Raw genomic sequence first — 17,160 nt, 5'->3', positions numbered from 1 at the left:
TGTCCATCTTCGTAAACGCCTAATGTGTCTACTTTTACCCACGTCCACCACATCTGCTCTGGTCCAAAGCCTCGCTCCATTTAATTCTCAACGCCCCTTCTAACTGGTCTCTTACATCCACTCAGGGTGTCTGTCTCCCTCTTCCCACCCTCTCCCTCCTTCTCTTACAGTTGCAGAACTTTCTGTGTCTTTCTAGATAATGCTACCCTCCTACACAAGGACTTGAAGGCATGGTCTAGCCCCTGTCCACCTTGCTAGCAACAACGAAAGTAGAGCTTCCTTTTCTTGTCTCTCTTATCAGGCTTCCTTCACACCATCCAATTTCCTAAGCTTCTCCACTTAAATTGTCCCCAATTTCTGAAGCCTCCTGCTTAGAAAACTCCTTCAAGCTACGCTTCAATAGTACTTGAACCAAGAACTTCCAGATATAGAGCTTAGGTTTCAAGGAGGCAGAGGAACCAAAGGTCAAATTACCAACATTCGTTAGATCACGGAGAAAGCAAGGGGAATTCGAGAAAAACATCGGCTTCTGCGTCATTGACTACGCTAAGACCTCTGACTGCATGGATCACAACAAACTGTAGAAAATTCTGAAACAGAGCGGAGTACCAGACTACTCGACCTGTCTCCTGAGAAACCTGTATGCAGGACAAGAAGCAAGTTAGAATCAAAGATGGAAGAGGTGACTGCTTCAAAACTGGAAAAGGAGTATGACATGGCTGTGTGTTATCAGGTAACAATGGCCTCATAATATGAGACAAAGGAATTAACTTCCTTGGGACATCCCAGCTCGTGCTAGAGGTGAAGAAGCTGCCTGTCAATGCATGAGAGACTCAGGTTCAATCCCTGGGTCAGAAAGATCCCCTGGAGGAGGCCCTGGCCACCCACTCCAGTATTCTTACCTGGAGAATCCCAGGGACAGAAGAGCCTTGCGGGCTATGGTGCATAGGATCCTAAAGAGTCAGACATGATGGAAGTGACTTAGCATGCACATGCATGAACTTACTTAATAGATATAAAGGTATTCATCTTCATTACTTTTTGAGTGAATTTGCTCATCAGTATTTTTCAAGAAATGTGCTTATTTTATGTAAGTATCAATTTTGGGGAGAACATTTTTCTGCTGTCCTTTTTTAAACATCTTTATTGAAATAGAATTGATATACAGCAAATTGTATATATTTAATGTGTACAATTTGATGAGTTTGGACATATGCAAACAATGATACTATTATCACCACAATCAAAGTAATAGACATACCCAACATCTCCTAAACTTTCCTTGTGTCCCTTTAGTTTTGCTTTATGTTAGACTGTGTGTGTGTGTGTAGTGAGAACACAATATTCGATTACCTCTCAGCAAATGTTGGGGCTACCCAGGAGGCTCAGTGGTAAAGTATTCACCTGCCAGTGCAGGAGATGCAGGAAATGGGGGTTTGATCCCTGGATCGGCAAGATCCCCTGGAGGAGGAAATGGCAACCCATTCCAGTATTCTTGCCTGGAGAATGCCATGGACAGAGGAGCCTGGTAGTCATGACTCAGGAGAATTGGCACACACTTGGCATGTATGCATAAGCACTTATAAGGTGCCATTTCACTTCATCTTCACTAGGACTCTTGAAGAAAACCCTTTCACCCCTGCAGGACGCTGAGACCAGATGCTCCTCTCGGAGACCCTATCCTTTTCCTTCCAGCCCCACAGGAACTTCCCCGGGCTCCTGGTCAGGGTCTGAATTTTATCTGGATCCTGAACAGATTTTTCAGTTCGGTCCTCACAGGGACTTTATGACAGACCTTGTGTGTGGGCAGGAGATAGGTGTCCTGCAGAATGCAGGGAGCAGGCAGGGTCTTGAGGGAATCTTCTGAGGTAGCGTGGGTGCTTGGTGAGAGGACACAAATGGGGTGAGGCCCTGTGAGTAGAGCTGGGGGAGGGGCTAAAGAGGCCCCTGAGGCCTGTTGGAAGGGGAGGGGAGGGGTGGGAATTTGGGGAGAGAGGAATTGAGGCAGCTTCCCCAGGAGACGGACTCTGGAAAATGACAGAGGTGATTAAAGGGATGTAAGGAAGTTGTCATAGGCACCGTGACGGGAAACCGTCTCCTCTCTGCAGAATTCAGTAGTTCAGAGTGGGTGCTGCGATAGAGAGGACCAGGTCCCTGGAGCTTCTTCTGTGGATCTGGCATTCACTTTGAACCTCCCATGGGGCAGGATACAAAGTTACCATGACCAGAGTTGACCAGGGTGGGGTTAGGGCCATTCTCAGGACCCAGACATGGGAAATCAATTTCTGAACCCCTCAGCTCTAAGGCACACCACACCCCTGGAATGAACCTGCCTTCCTCAGGGTGACATGCTGGTGACTGCGGGCTGCAGGAATTGCAAGTCTGGAGGCCTCTCTCCCTTGGGGTTGACTGAACAGAGACTCAGTGCAAATGCCCACTCAGTAGCTCAGAGGCAAAGATGTGGGGCTCTGTGTCCCAGGGTGCAGACTGTAGGCTCTGGGGGAGGGGTGTGAAGCCACTGAGGTAAATGGGAGCTATTAGCTAGAGTAGTGTCCACTTAAAGAAACACATACAACAGAAGAGTTGTGAGTTTAGGTTGGATTTGGGGTCTCCTGGGGACTATAGCCCGGGACACAGCTCCTCTGTTAGCTCTGAGAACACTGCTCTGAGGAGGTAGCAGTGAAGGCAATATGAGTTTTGCCTAGGAAATACATGAAGTCTAGCATGAATACTGGCAAAAGATTACTGTGAAACACAGAGATCAGACATTGCAAGTTAATCATTTCCATGCTTTTGTGTATGTGGGAAGTTGCCAGAATCTGGGGTCACTGAACCTTTTCCTGAGGAAGCTGTGTGACTAAATAAGGGCCAGTTTGTCCAAAGCACAGTGTGCCTCTTCCTGTTTGTCACCCAGAATTCCTTCAGATTGCACTGTCATGCAGGAACCACGGAGGTTACAAGTTAACCCTGTAGAACTGGCTGTGAGCAATGCTGTTTCTCTTAGGGATCCTAATTCATCCAAGGCCACAGTTGGAATTTCTGAGCTGGAGTGCATCTGTGTTCTCAGGTGTGACCTGTTAGAGCTGTTTGGGGTTGGCGTCCAGGATGAGCAGTCTGAACTGTTTGCAGATCTCTGTCCCAGAGCATGAAATCTCAGAACTATTTGGGGGGCCTTTGTCCAGAGAGTTGGGCCTCTCAGCTGTTCATGTATCTGCATATGAGAATAGTTTTACGAGGAAGACTGGAGGCTCCCCACTGTCACGGGTCTTAGAAGTAGGCCTGTGATGTCACATTTGCTAAGATTTCTACCGTGCCTCTCTACAGAGATAAAAGCTTGGGGCCCCATCCTCAGAGAGGGTAATAATGTGCAGTTCACAATAGCCCAGGTAATAATCCTCTTAAGAACAATACTTGCTGATATGACTACCACCCTTGATAGGGGCCCTGTGACAGAAACTGTGTACACACACTCCCTTGGTCCATCTGTCCAACCCACAAGGAGGGCACCGATAGCAGACGGGCGCCCAAGGCCCTGTGCAAATGGAAGGTCTCAGGTCATGAGGAGGGCGGGAATTGGATGTAAGCTCGGGCTCCTTGGAGGAGGCAGGGAAGAATCAGCACAACCCTGGCCAGGTAGTGGGGGAGGGGGGTGTTTGCACAGGGCCACAAGGACCCTATGACTGACTCACTGTCAGGATATGTCTCTGTGTCTCCCCATCACACACCCAGCTTCTTCCCTGATGTGTGGAATGTAATCTTCACATTCGCTGGGGACATGGTGGGGGAAGGTACAGAGGTGAGCCTCCAAGCAGCTGGGGAGAAATCTCACATTCACCAATTTGCATGAGGCTCCACCACAAATGCAGAGATCCCTGCCTCTCTTTCCCCCATTAAAGCAGTCATTGGCAGTGAGATCAGCAGGAGGGCAGTCTGGGCAGGATAGGTTGTGAGGGACCCTGCGTACAGCATGTGCCTCCCCAGGGATGGAGCGTGTCCTTGTCTTGATGGGCAGAGGCCCCTGATGTGGATGAAGGGAGCATGATTAAGGCCCAAGCCATGGGCAACTGAGTCATTCCCTAGAGGGGAGGGCTTCTTTTCTCCTATAGAGAAAATGTACTGTACATCATCCAGTAGCAGGGCTTGGGCTAACTAAGTGAGGACAGTTTAGTGCCAGAAGTAGTCTCTCCATCCCTGTCTAATGCTCTATCTTTGTCTTTCTCCCTGCCATCTCTGTGCCTCTTATATCATCTCTCTTTGCCTTTGCAAGACTCAGTGTGGCCTCACTCACACCAAGAGGGTCTTTGCCCTGTCTCTCCTGAGGGTATCATCAGTTGACAAGAATGTTCACTGGGAGCAGGAGGAGGCATTCCCCTTGAGTGTAGGGGATTCCAGGAAAGGCATGCTCAGCTGCAGAAGGGGTGGGGAAGGGTTTTTCTTCAAATCAACCAAGAGCTCCTCAACAATCATGTGCGATCTGGGCCTCGGAAAGAAGCCTGGGGACTTCTCTGACAAGAACCCTCCTGTGGTTCAAGTCAAAATCCTCCCAGTGGCCAGAAGGCCCAAGGGACCTGGCCTTCATCACTTCTGTCACCCAATCTCCTCGCTCTCCCTCCATCATGCTGTGCCTGTCACATTGCCCTCCTCACTGTTTTCATACACACTACACAGGGTTCTACTCCCCAGCTTTTCCACTGGCCTTACCTCTGTCTAGGATACTTTTCTCCCAGATAGGCATATCTCCTCTAGGCTGTTGCTCAAATGTCACAATCTTAGAACTTCCCTGACCACTCTTTCTAAATATCACCCCTTCTCTCTATTTCACTATCCCTATTTAATGTTAATCGTGGCAGTTACAAACACCTGATACATTACTTGTATTTGGGGACCACATGATCCCAACAGAATGTAAGCTCCACGAGGAAAAGGTTGATTTTCTCTTTCTTAACACACAGAGTTGTGCTTGACACATGCTTTGGAGAGAATGAATGAATGATGGAATGAATACACAAATTTAAACTTGCTGAGAGAGGCATAGCTAGACAGGCTGAGGATCCTGCTAGGGAACATATTCAGGGATGACAAGATGGTGACAAAGCCATGGTCTTTATCTCACCTACGTGGTGGTGTCCTTGGGTCCGCTCGGCGTTGACCCCTTTCCTAATAGAATGGAAGGTCCTGTTGTCTCTTCCACATATTACTCGCAGTCAGCGACAGAGGGCTTTCCCACGCCAGGCCTGCAGATCCCAGTCGGAAGCTTTATCTATCCTGCCCCTTGGGGGACTGTGCCTGGCTTTCCCCCATGAGACCTATTCTGTACTGAACAGGAAAGCACAAACAATCACAATGCCCAGCATAGATAAAATGCTTTCAATGTTCTCTGCTAGACAATGATCCCCATAGAGATGTAATCTTCAGTTTATGAAGACTTTTTTCTGAGTCCCAAATTGCAGGAATCTGTGGGGTTTTCCCCCTAACCTTGCCCTTCTGCCCTTTGTGGATTCTCCTGGAATGGTCCACAGGCATCTATATCTGCTGTTCCCCAATCCCACCAGCAAGGGGCACGCGAGATGAAACAGTTCTGTCCTGGGATGTACCACTGAGGGGTAGCGGTAAGACCACCCACTCTGAAAGGTACCATTGGGAGAGGGCATGTGACAACAGAGAGAGGGTCTCCTTACACCGCGTCGGGCACGGACCGCAGTTCCCTGCAGCGGCACTCATGGCGCCACTGAGTCCATCCCCATTTGCTCCTCTTCATCTTCCCACTGCTTTCGAATCCGAGTGGACACAGGTATTAAGCGGAAACTTTCTTCGTCTCTTTTTCAACTCCACCCCTTCGTTGGTGGGACGACTACAGAGCGAGAGACTGGCTGTCGGTTTGGGTGTGGAGTCAGGGAAGCGTTCTGGGCAGTGATTGGCCACCGCGTGATTGCAGGCAGTGTGGTCGCAGACCTGGAACTGAGGGCGAGAGGCGCCTGTATACACGTGCGCCTGCGTTGGCGTGCGCGACTTTTCAGAACATACAATTTTCCTCCGAGTTTTATTGCTTTTCCGAAAGGGGTCGAATAGCTTAGTGGCGAGGTTTGGCGCAGTCGCTGGCTGTGCATGGTGACGGCGTTTCATTCTTGTTTAGCTCTCGCTCAGTCTGGAACTTGGGGCAGTGCACGGTCATTCACACAAATGCATGCAATTCATGTCCAGGGAGAGGTCCCTGAGTTTGGTGTCTCTCCCTGGAGAATAACCTGTATCTGGCAGCTTGGGATCGTGTATAGCTACGTGTGACAACACAGGTGCTGCTTGGGTACATTTGATCTCCATGAGCCTTTGGGCGGGGTTGTGAGTGATGGGATATTTGATCTCAGTGGATTTTGTGAGCCATAATACAAAGCCTCAAGGATGTGTGCCTGTATACCGGGATGTGCATCTTTGGAGCTTGCTGGCTTTTCAGTCCCTGGGTGTGAGATCTCTGTGTAGGCGTCTGCACCCCAGAATGTGAGATCACTGAGCTTTGGATTCTGGGTCCGAAGTTGTGATGCCTCTGTGCTGCTTTAAGGATGGGTCAGTGTAAAGGTGTAAACTATCAGCTGCTTGGGGATCTATGCACAGGTTGCAAGTTTTTCATTTGTCTGGGAACTTTATCTTAAGATTATATTGTGTTCTTGAGTTATTAAAACTTCTGTCTTTCTGTTTAGGGGGTTTTGTGTTAGGTCGGTAAGTGTCCCAGTGGTTTGGGAGTCAGTCTCCATGATGTGAAGTATCTGTGCAGTTCTCGTTTGTTTCTGTCTGGAAGACTTTGGTCTGTTTGGAGCGTCTTTGTCACAGTGTGTATGGTTATGGTCTCAGTTGTGTTTGAGGGTCTGAGACGAGTTGTACACTCTCTGTGTAGAGATTCAGTGAGCTCTTTTTGGTGTCTCTGGGTATCTATCTGAGCTGTTTGGAGTCTTTGTGTTAGATGTAAAACCTCTTATGTTCTTGGCTGTGAAGTCTCTGTCCGGGAACTGAGGATTTGGAAGCTGGCAGATATGATTCTGAAGCTTGGAACCTGACATGCTGACTGTGTTGTTGAGTGTATCACTTGTCTCCTGAAATCTCAGTTTGTACCATAATTAATACAATGGGGCCAGTGCCCATCTTGGAGGGTACCTCTGCATCGTACCAATGTGTGTAAAGGGCCTGGCTCCAGACTGTCCTTCAGCAAATGTTTTCTGAGCACCTGCCATAGACCTGCGCACTATTGGAGGAGTTTGGGACAGGACAAAACCAACCAAGTCTCTCATTTCATAGACTTGGTGGTCAGTAAATAATCAAGGGTGGCAGGCACTATGAAGAAAGATATTGCTAGATCAGGGGAAAAGGTGTATGTAGGTATGATGTTATTATTTTATTTGAGATAATGAGGGAAAGACTCCCTGAAAGATGGCAAGTAAGCAGAGATCTGGAGGAAGTAAGGGAGCAGGCTGTGGGGTTACCTAAGGGAAGAGCATTCCACGCAGAAGGAACAATAAATGCAACAGTCCTGGCATGGAAATCTACTTGGCATGCTCCTGAATCCTGTGATGTGCTGTGTTTGGCACATAGCTCTCATTGAAAGGGGCCTGGTGCTGCTGTTTCTGTTTCTCCCTACAGTTTGTGGTCTTCTGCATTTCTTAGATGAAGGACTCAAGGCTCCAACATGTGCCCTGCACCTTCTCTCCTACCTATACTTGAAATTAGAGTGAAACCTTCTGGTCCATCATGAGAGACAGAGAGCTTCAGTGTACCAGCTACAGGGATGATAGCATCCATGCTGAATGTCAGCCAAGCAGCGGACATCAGTTGTAATGGCATGGGATCACGCCGCATAACATTGCTCCTCTTGATGGAGGGCAGGACTTAAGAAGGAGAAAGGAAATGGGGCAAAGGAGAGAGGCAGGAAGGGGGAGCTGGAGGACAATGAGAAAGAAAACGAGTGGTTTCATCACATTGCTTGGATTTGGCCCAATTCACCTTGATGAAATGATTGGATTAGGAAATGTGGAATCTGTAACCTATTTCTTTCCTTATATTGGTGAGTTTTGTCTTTGGTTATCTTTTTTTTTATTCTTATGGGTGGAAACTTATGAATTCATATTGACCTTTTGAAAGAGCCAGCTTTGGGTTTTGTTGATTATCTATATATTTTCTCTAATATCTGTTCTGATCTCTATTTCCCTTATTTTGCTGACAGTCTCACTACCAAAGGGGTTTAATAAAGTCCCTGAGAGTTTCCCAAGTGTAGTGAAATCTCACAGATTCTGGGGCACTCTTGTAGACGCACTGAGTGAGAGTCACTGAGTGTAGATCATGGAATCTGCACTTTTTAAAAGAATTCCTCAATTCTGATTGACATGGACAACTTGTCTAGGCACTACCGGAGCAGAGGCATGGTCTTATTTTGCCTGCTGCCTGGCTCTGTCTCCATTGAGAGCATGTGACAGGGGTTTCCTGCTTTCTCTGATGCACAAACCCAAGACCACCAGTCTAGGAGACTCACTGACATGCTGTCTGCTGTTCTAAGGAGGCTCTGAGACCATCGTGTCTACAAAACATCCTGATGCCAGTCTTGTCAAGCCTCCATTTGAAAGATTTCTGAAGAAATCAGATTTCCATTTAGTGTGCATTTCTATGATGTAAGATCAATTTTTGTTATGTGGTAGCTGTTATTGTATATATTTTGCTGTAGCTGTTGGATCTTACCCTTGACTGAATAAATACAGAACACCCAGAGTTTTCCACAGTGCATCCAGACCTGTGGCTCCCTTACTGCTGGGCGACACTGAACAAGTTACGTAGTGCCTCTGCACCTCATTCCTCTTTTAACCACATGGAAACACTAGCTTCGATTAAATTTAACTACTTCATGGGGCAATGTAGACCACTGACCATGTTAAGACATGAGAAATTGTCAGGACAGTACGTGCCATGTGGTATGTTCCAAGTCAATTCTAACTGTTGTCATTACTGTTGTTAATATTATTGCTGTTCCACATTTCCTGGAGATTGTTCCAGAGACACAATGTGAAGACCACCTTTGACACACTGCATGGACCTTGCACTATCATTTCAGGCCTTTCAGGGCCTCAAGATTGGAGTGTATGAGGTATGAGGGAGGGTTTTTGTTTTTTGTTTTTGTTTTTAGCACAGTGAGTATCCCCCTCTTCTTATGGGGATATTGTGAAGCTTAAAGGAAATATTTGGGTTTCATCATGTGATCTTATGAAAAAGTTTAGTGAATATTCTATGTGAAGTTAGACATCTAATGACCTCTTCATAGGGTTTGCATCATGACGGGAAAGCAAGTGGTCACTGGACAGTTATAGAACATGAGTATAAAAATTTTTAAAAACATTGCCCAGGGAAATTAAAAGGCCAAGAAACCTAATCGCATGGCCTTTTTTTGCCATTATTTTTATCAAGTCTAATTCTCAATCAAATCTGAAGATCTGAATCTGATGAAGATATGAAAATGTTAATAGTCAAACGATCATCAGTAATGCTTTATTTCTTGTGTAGTTTTCACATTTCCAGTTTTGTTGTGTTTCTTATTTCTTCCACTTATACTCATGATTGTTTATTCCAAGGGTGATGATATGGATATTTTCTGAGGTAAATCATGAGGAGATGTTCAGCTGTGTTTTGGGATGCAGAGTCTGAAGACAGGGGCACAGATCAGAGACGACACAGATCAGTTGGGATTGGGGAGGTAAAGGCATGGGGGCAGGGACATGGGGATATGAGTACAAGCAGAAACGGAAGTGAAGAGAGAGCTCACCCTTCTGGATCGTGCTTAGCTCTCCATAGGTACACAATGTACATATGTACTCCATATGTACTCAAATGTCTTTGAGTACTCATAGCAACACTGTAAGGTGAGCATTTTTAATGCTATCATCCCTTTCTGCAGTTGAGGAGCAGAGACACAAAGACATTAATGGGTGAATGAATTTGTACAAAGTCACCTAGCTGGCAAGAGCTGAGACAGATTGGTGCCCAGGACAGAGAGAAACAGACAGGCGTGGTATCTGACTCCCAGTCTGGAATACAGTGCAGTGTCTAGTCTACTGTGGGTCAGAAGGCAGATCAACATGTCCATCCGCATGAAACACTATGATGGATCTGCATATGGATTGAACACAGTTTCTCCTAAGTGCATGAAAGTCCATGGGGTGTCATGTCAACATGCAAAGATCACAGAGAACAGTTCCTAGCCCGTAGCAAGCTCTAAACATGTATTTGCCGAGACAGATATTAGTGGACCACCCTCATCATTCTGGAAAGTAGCATAACCATAGAAATAATGTAATGATAAACAGAACAACAAATACAATATCATGAAGACATTACCTCGCCCATCTCCTAATTTTTTAAAATGCAGATTCGACCTGAAAGGCAATAGACCACGTGTTAAATTTTTTTTCTCTTAAGTGTGGCATTCTAGATAATTTCCAAATAACATTTTATTAATATTTTAATTTGTTGTATCTTCATTGTTACATAGGCAGTCTTTCTATTATAATTGAAAGATGGACTTTCTGAAAACTCGTTCTCTTCAGGTATCTTGAGGTTTCAGCATAAAAAGTTGTGTTGGTATCCCTGCCAGGTGAAAACCCAATCGGCACACTGAAGTCAGAAGTATGATTTTTGGTACAGTAGGTAGGGGGCTGTAGGGGAGGAGAGAGGTCCTGATGGAAGGTTAGCTAAGCCTGCAAGTGTTGTGAAAAAGGTCACTGACTCTATAGGCCCAAACCAAACAACAACTCACAGGTCCCTAGGAAGACACTGGTGTTCCTTCCACATAAGTGTCTGTGTTAGGACTTTCAGACCATTGCTCTTTTGGCTCCCATGATGCATTGGGGCAGCTTGTGACACTTATAACACAGTCCTGCTTTGACTCAGGCTGTGGATGAGAGTCACAGCCTCCCCTGCAGCACCGCCCCTTTTGTGGGTGATCTGGAGCCCTTTTTGTGATGTCTGGGAGTCGACAGATTCTGACGGGAAACGAGGAAGAAAATACATAGCGCAGGGGGTACATGCACCGTCCTTGATAGAGATGCAGCTGCAGCTTGTTACAGTAACCAGTTGGGGATGAGAAGAGTTTGATTTGGTGACTCAAAGAAGAAATGTGGAAGTGAACTCAATGCAAAGGGAGAAAACATATTAAGAGGGGCTAAACAGCTACAATTCCCATTTCTGTAGCAGGCAGGGTGCTCCATTACTGTTGTGAGAAGGCTCCGTGCTCTGAGCTCTGGGAGGGAGTGATGAGTGTTCTAAGGACCCGCCATCAACCCTAAGCAGGGGGCGCTGAGTGTGTAAAGACATAAGTCTCAGCCTTTAGCACTGACAGACACAGAAACTTCTTAGCCCTGTTGAAAGTGGGGCTGTGGCACCTTCAGTTCAGTTCAGTTCAGTTCAGTCGCTCAGTTGTGTCCGACTCCTTGTGATCCCATGAATCGCAGCACACCAGGCCTCCCTGTCCATCACCAACACCCGGAGTTCACCCAGACTCGTGTCCATCGAGTCAGTGATGCCATCAAGCCATCTCATCCTCTGCCTTCCCCTTCTCCTCCTGCCCCCAATCCCTCCCAGCCTCAGAGTCTTTTCCAAGGAGTCAACTCTTCGCATGAGGTGGCCAAAGTACTGGAGTTTCAGCTTTAGCATCATTCCTTCCAAAGAAATCCCAGGGCTGATCTCCTTCAGAATGGACTGGTTGGATCTCTTTGCAGTCCAAGGGACTCTCAAGAGTCTTCTCCAACACCACAGTTCAAAAGCATCAATTCTTCAGCGCAAGGAAACGCAAAGGTAAGGTGGTGGTGGTTGTTCGTTTTCAATCGCTGGGTCGTGTCCAACTCCTTTCACGAGACCCCATGGACTGTAGCACCCCAGGCTCCTCTGTCGTCCACTATCTGCCATATTTTGTTCAAATTCATGTGCGTTGAGTCGGTGATGCTATATAACCATCTCATCCTCTACTTCCCCCTTCTCCATTTGCCTTCAATCCTTCCCAGTGAAAGGTTGTTGCTGAACCATGAAAGACGCCGGGATTCTTGGCCTCTGGAGGAGAAGACTTCATTCCGGGGCCAGAGACAAGCCTTGATCGCTCAGAGCTTTTGTGTAATAAAGTTTCATTAAAGTATAAAAGAGATAGAGAAAGCTTCTGACATAGACATCAGAAGAGGGGACAGAAGGAGTGCCCCCCTGCTAGTCTTTAGCTGGATTTTATATAGCTACTAGCAGTCTGCTAATTAAAGAAAGGCAATGTCTCAAAACTCAGAGAATGGCACCAGGCCCCTCACCCACAACATGCATTTTGAGATAACATTGGCGCCAGGTGAGTCATCCCGGGCCATAAAACGATTGACTTGAATCTTGAAGAAAGGCAGATTTCCATACAAATATATAGTTTCATTGACGTAGATTAGAAGAACAAGGTATGAGTTTAACATACTGGTTTGTCAAGTGGGTTCTGAGCCTTTAGGCAGAACCGCCTTGAAGACAGAGTCAAGGGTAAATGCATAGAACATTAACATAGCTTAAGACAAGCATTTCCATAAGAAAAATGCATTGGTTAGCCCAAGGTTTGAAAAAAGTGAAGTTCAGGTGGAACCAGGTGTCATTATGGCAACACAAAATTTTAAGAGAAATCTCTTTTATATTTGTATAGAGAAGGAGAAAAAAATAACACTAGTTTGTTTCCTCCTGCCGCTTAAGAGAAAGATAAAAAATGTCCAACACTTGCAGCCTATTTCCTCTGTTTGGAGACCCCTGGCCTTCCTGCCTGTTACCCTCTCATTCCCCTGTTTTCTTTTAGGAGAATTATGTTGCTTAGGGAAAGGGGAGTAATTCTCACTCCATAACTGCTTCCGAGCTGATAAGGGGCATTGTCCCTAAATTGGTGAGGCAACATATTGTCCTAACCCTCATATTGAGGGTCTCTGATCCAGGGGTCCCAAGAAGTAGCTGGAGGAAGCTGCAGCAGTTGCAGGAGTTTGAGCAACCATTTGTAAATTAAAAGCCTTCATGCGACTAGAAACAAATCCAGCTACACAGTTACAGGTGCAGGGAGCAAACAGCAAAAACAGAACAATCAGAATTATTGTAATCAAGATAGTTTTCCACCATGGGGAACTAGTTAACGTCTCCCAAAGTGAGGCAATTGAGGCTTCAGGAGCATCCATAGCCTGAATCATCTTGTTCATGTGTTTAGTAAAATGAGTACCATTAGTGCTCATGTCACGTATATATGTACAGCACTGGGTATGAATAATGGCACAAGTTCCTCCTTGTGCAGCTGTCAGAATATGTAAGGCCAATCTGTTTTGTAAAACCACCTATCTAATTTGTATTTGTTCAGCATTAAGAGCTGAAATAGAGACACAGATGTATACAACAGGCTTTTGGACTCTGTGGGAGAGGGAGAGGGTGGGATGATTTGGGGCAATGTCATGGAAACATGTATAGTATCATATAAGAAACGAATTGCCAGTCCAGGTTCGATACAGGACCCTTGGGGCTGGTGTACTGGGATGACCTGGAGGGATGGTACGGGGAGGGGGGTGGGAAGGGGGTTCAGTATGGGGAACACGTGTACGCCCTGGCGGATTCATGTTGATGTGTGGCAGAACCAATACAATATTGTAAAGTAATTAGCCTCCAATTAAAATTAAAAATTTTAAAGAAAAGAGCTGAAATAGATTTTTGAGAATCTTGTAATGCCTGTTGAGTAAAAGTAGTCAAAGCATCCACTTGGAGCATAACATCTGTAGTTCCCAGAGAGGGAACAAACACTGCAGCCAAATAATCACACCAGTGAAATGAAGATCTTGCCCACCGAGTTTAAGGTGTGGTAAATTAGCAGGCTTTTCTGGAAGCTCTGAAAATATGAAGCCGTGAGTAAAAGCTAGACCTTGGGTGCATCTCCCTATCCAGCCAGGAGGAAGCCATGCCCATAGGTAGGAGCCACATATCCAAAGGTCCCGTTTGGAGCAAGCCAGCGTGACTGAGATATCCAGTCCCAATCAGTGCCTGGCCAGGCAAAGGGAGGACCTGAACTGGGGTTGGAAAATTCAGGAATGATTACCTTGCATATTTCCTGAGGCAAAAGTCCCAATTGTTTCCAATCATTATAATTAAGTTGTTGGCTAACTTCTGGGGATGGCTCTATTTGTTCCCAGCATATATGGTCAGTAGACATTAGATGTCCTTTTTCAGGAGTTAGCCATATAACCTCATATCATCCCATATTTGATAAATGTCAGGTACAAAGCCACTAGATCTAGACCCATTTACCTTATGTGTAGTGAAATAGTCATAAAACCAAGACAATGTAAATCAAAATTAAAAGCCACGTTATGTCCATAGTTAAAGTACAAAGTGTTGCACCAGTCCATCTTAGGGTTGTTAAATGTCATCAGATTAAGAAGAGGCATCACATACGATTGTTGTGGAAGGTATTCGCAGACTTGGAGAAAGTCTTTTCCTTGAAGTGGAGATGTACACCATGGGAAGCCTTCCACTGATGAAGAGGGGAGCACTCTGCACACCTAGCAGTTAGACTCATTGTGGAATGCAGCATAGGAGTGAGCCCAGAACAGGAAGGCATTGTCTTGAGGATCAAATGGCAAACTCAGGATTTTTGGAGTCAGCAGAAGTAGGCTCACACAGAGTATCAGGCCCATCTGAAAAGTACAAAGTCAGAGCATAGAAAGTAAAGACATAAAATGACGTCACTTAGTTCTGGTCAGGGTGCCACCTCTTAAACTTGAGTGTGATGCACCAACGAATCAATTCCTGGCACTTTGACAGCTGTGGGAGAAGAAAGAATAAGCTGGTAAGGGCCTTTCCAGAGGGATTTGAGGGATTGGCCCCTAGATCCCAATGTTTTTATCTGGACCTCAGTTCCTGGCTGAAATAGAGGCTTGCTTGACTCAGAAGCTGGGTCAGGAGTCACCTTCCAGAGTTCCGATAATGCTTGTTGAAAAGCTGAGAGCTGAGTTACATAATTAGTTAATTCTAAGGCTTCAGGGTTTATAACAATGTCTGTGCATAAGAAAGGCCTTCCATAAATACATTCAAAGGGGGACAGCCCCTCCTTTTGGGGGGCAGTCCCAGCCCTCATTACAGCTATGGGTAGAACTTTAATCCAATTGTCCTGTGTCTCTTGAGTTAATGTGTCTCTTGAGTTAATGTGCACAGATGTCTTTTGATAATGTCCTTAGCTAGTTTTCTACGACAGGGAAAAACCTCAATCCATCCAATAAAAGTATCCACCCAAGCTTGTGAGCAAGAATATCCATTAGCTTGTGGCATATGAGTAAAATCAGTTTCCCAGTCTTCTCCAGGATATTTTCGACTTCGTTGTAATCCAGATTTTGCTAGCTTTTCAATCTTTGGGTTATTTTTCTGAAAAACTTAACATCTTTTGATAATGTCCTTTAAAATTTTCATTACATTTTTTACCTTCAAACAAATGAGAAGCCATCTGGTAAGTACTCTCTTGAGAAACCTATATGCAGGTCAGGAAGCAACAGTTAGAACTGGACATGGAACAACAGACTGGTTCCAAATAGGAAAAGGTGTACGTCAAGGCTACATATTGTCACCCTGCTTATTTAAATTATGCAGAGTACATCATAAGAAACGCTGGGCTGGAGGAAACACAAGCTGGAATCAAGATTGCCTGGAGAAATATCAATAACCTCAGATATGCATATGACACCACCCTTATGGCAGAAAGTGAAGAAGAATTAAAAAGCCTCTTGAGGAAAGTGAAAGAAGGGAGTGAAAAAGTTGGCTTAAAGCTCAACATTCAGAAAATGAACACCATGGCATCTGGTCCCATCACTTCATGGGAAATAGATGGTGAAACAGTGGAAACAGTGTCAGACTTAATTTTGTTGGGCTCCAACATCACTGCAGATGCTGATTGCAACCATGAAATAGAGAGGGTAACAGGCAGGAAGGCCAGGGATCTCCAAACGGAGGAAATAGGCTGCAAGTGTCATTTTTTATCTCTCTTAAGCGGCAGAAGGAAACAAACTACCGATATTTTTTTCCTTCTCTATACAAATTTTAGCGGAGGTTTCTCTTAAAATACTGTGTTGCCATAATGACACCTGGTTTCACCTGAAGCTAACTATTCTCAAACCTTGAGTTAATGCATTTTTCTTATGGAAATCTTTGTCTTAAGCTCTGTTAATGTACTATGCATTTACCCCAAACTCTGCCTTCAAGTCGATTCCACCTAATGGCTCAGAACCTACTTGATAAACCAGTACATTGTTCCCCTAATCTATGTAAATGAAACTATTTTTTATGGTAATGTGCCCTTCTACAACATTCAAGTCAATCGTTTTATGGCCAGGGATGGATCCTCTGGTGCCAAGATTATCCCAAAATACATCTTATGGATGAGGGGCCTGGTACCATTCTGAGTTTTAAGACATTCCTTTCTTTCATTAACAGACTGCTAGTGACTATATATAACATCCAGCTGAAGACTAGCAGGAGGGTATTCTTTCTGCCCCCTTCTGATGTCATGTCAGAAGCTTTCTCTATCTCCTTTATACTTTAGTAAAACTTTATTACACAAAAGCTCTGAGTGATCAAGCCTCGTCTCTGGCCCTGGAATGAATTCTTCTCCTCCGGAGGCCAAGAATCCCAGCGTCTTTTCCTTCAGCAACAACCTTTCAAAAGTAAAAGACGCTTACTCCTTGGAGGGAAAGTTATGACCAACTTGGATAACATATTAAAAAGCAGAGACATTACTTTGGCAAAAAAGGTCCGTCTAGTCAAGGCTATGGGTTTTCCAGCAGTCATGTATCTATGTGAGAGTTGGACTGTGAAGAAAGCTGAGCGCCAAAGAATTGACGCTTTTGAACTGTGGTGTTGGAGAAGACTCTTGAGAGTCCCTTGGACTGCAAGGAGATCCCACCAGTCCATCCTAAAGGAGATCAGTCCTGGGTGTTCATTGGAAGGACTGATGCTGCAGAGAAACTCCAATACTTTGGCCACCTCATGCAAAGAGTTGACTCATTGGAAAAGACCCTGATGCTGGGAGGGATTGGGGCAGGAGGAGAAGGGGACGAAACAGGATGAAATGGCCTGATGGCATCAGAGACTCGATAGACATGAGTTTGGGTGAAC

General features: G+C 45.4%; 2 protein-coding genes and 1 long non-coding RNA gene across 8 annotated transcripts in view; 1 reads left to right on the top strand and 2 right to left on the bottom strand.

Annotated features, from left to right (window-relative positions):
• LOC100297099 (P antigen family member 3) overlaps positions 1-17,160 on the bottom strand; it is a 418,811-nt gene that overhangs the window by 166,601 nt on the left and 235,050 nt on the right. The gene's annotated exons all lie outside the window — the stretch shown is intronic.
• The window catches only part of LOC100297779 (fibrous sheath CABYR-binding protein), a 154,990-nt gene that overhangs the window by 55,188 nt on the left and 82,642 nt on the right, over positions 1-17,160 (top strand). The gene's annotated exons all lie outside the window — the stretch shown is intronic.
• LOC132344319 (uncharacterized) overlaps positions 13,718-17,160 on the bottom strand; it is a 28,568-nt gene continuing 25,125 nt past the window's right edge. The window contains exon 5 of the long non-coding RNA XR_009493567.1: positions 13,718-14,693. This is a non-coding gene — a long non-coding RNA (uncharacterized lncRNA). The remainder of the gene's footprint in view (positions 14,694-17,160) is intronic.

Source organism: Bos taurus, chromosome X (genome assembly GCF_002263795.3).
Source record: "Bos taurus isolate L1 Dominette 01449 registration number 42190680 breed Hereford chromosome X, ARS-UCD2.0, whole genome shotgun sequence".
Lineage (NCBI taxonomy): Eukaryota > Metazoa > Chordata > Mammalia > Artiodactyla > Bovidae > Bos > Bos taurus.
Note: the sequence above shows the minus strand (reverse complement) of the source record. Positions and strands in the feature narration are given on the sequence as shown.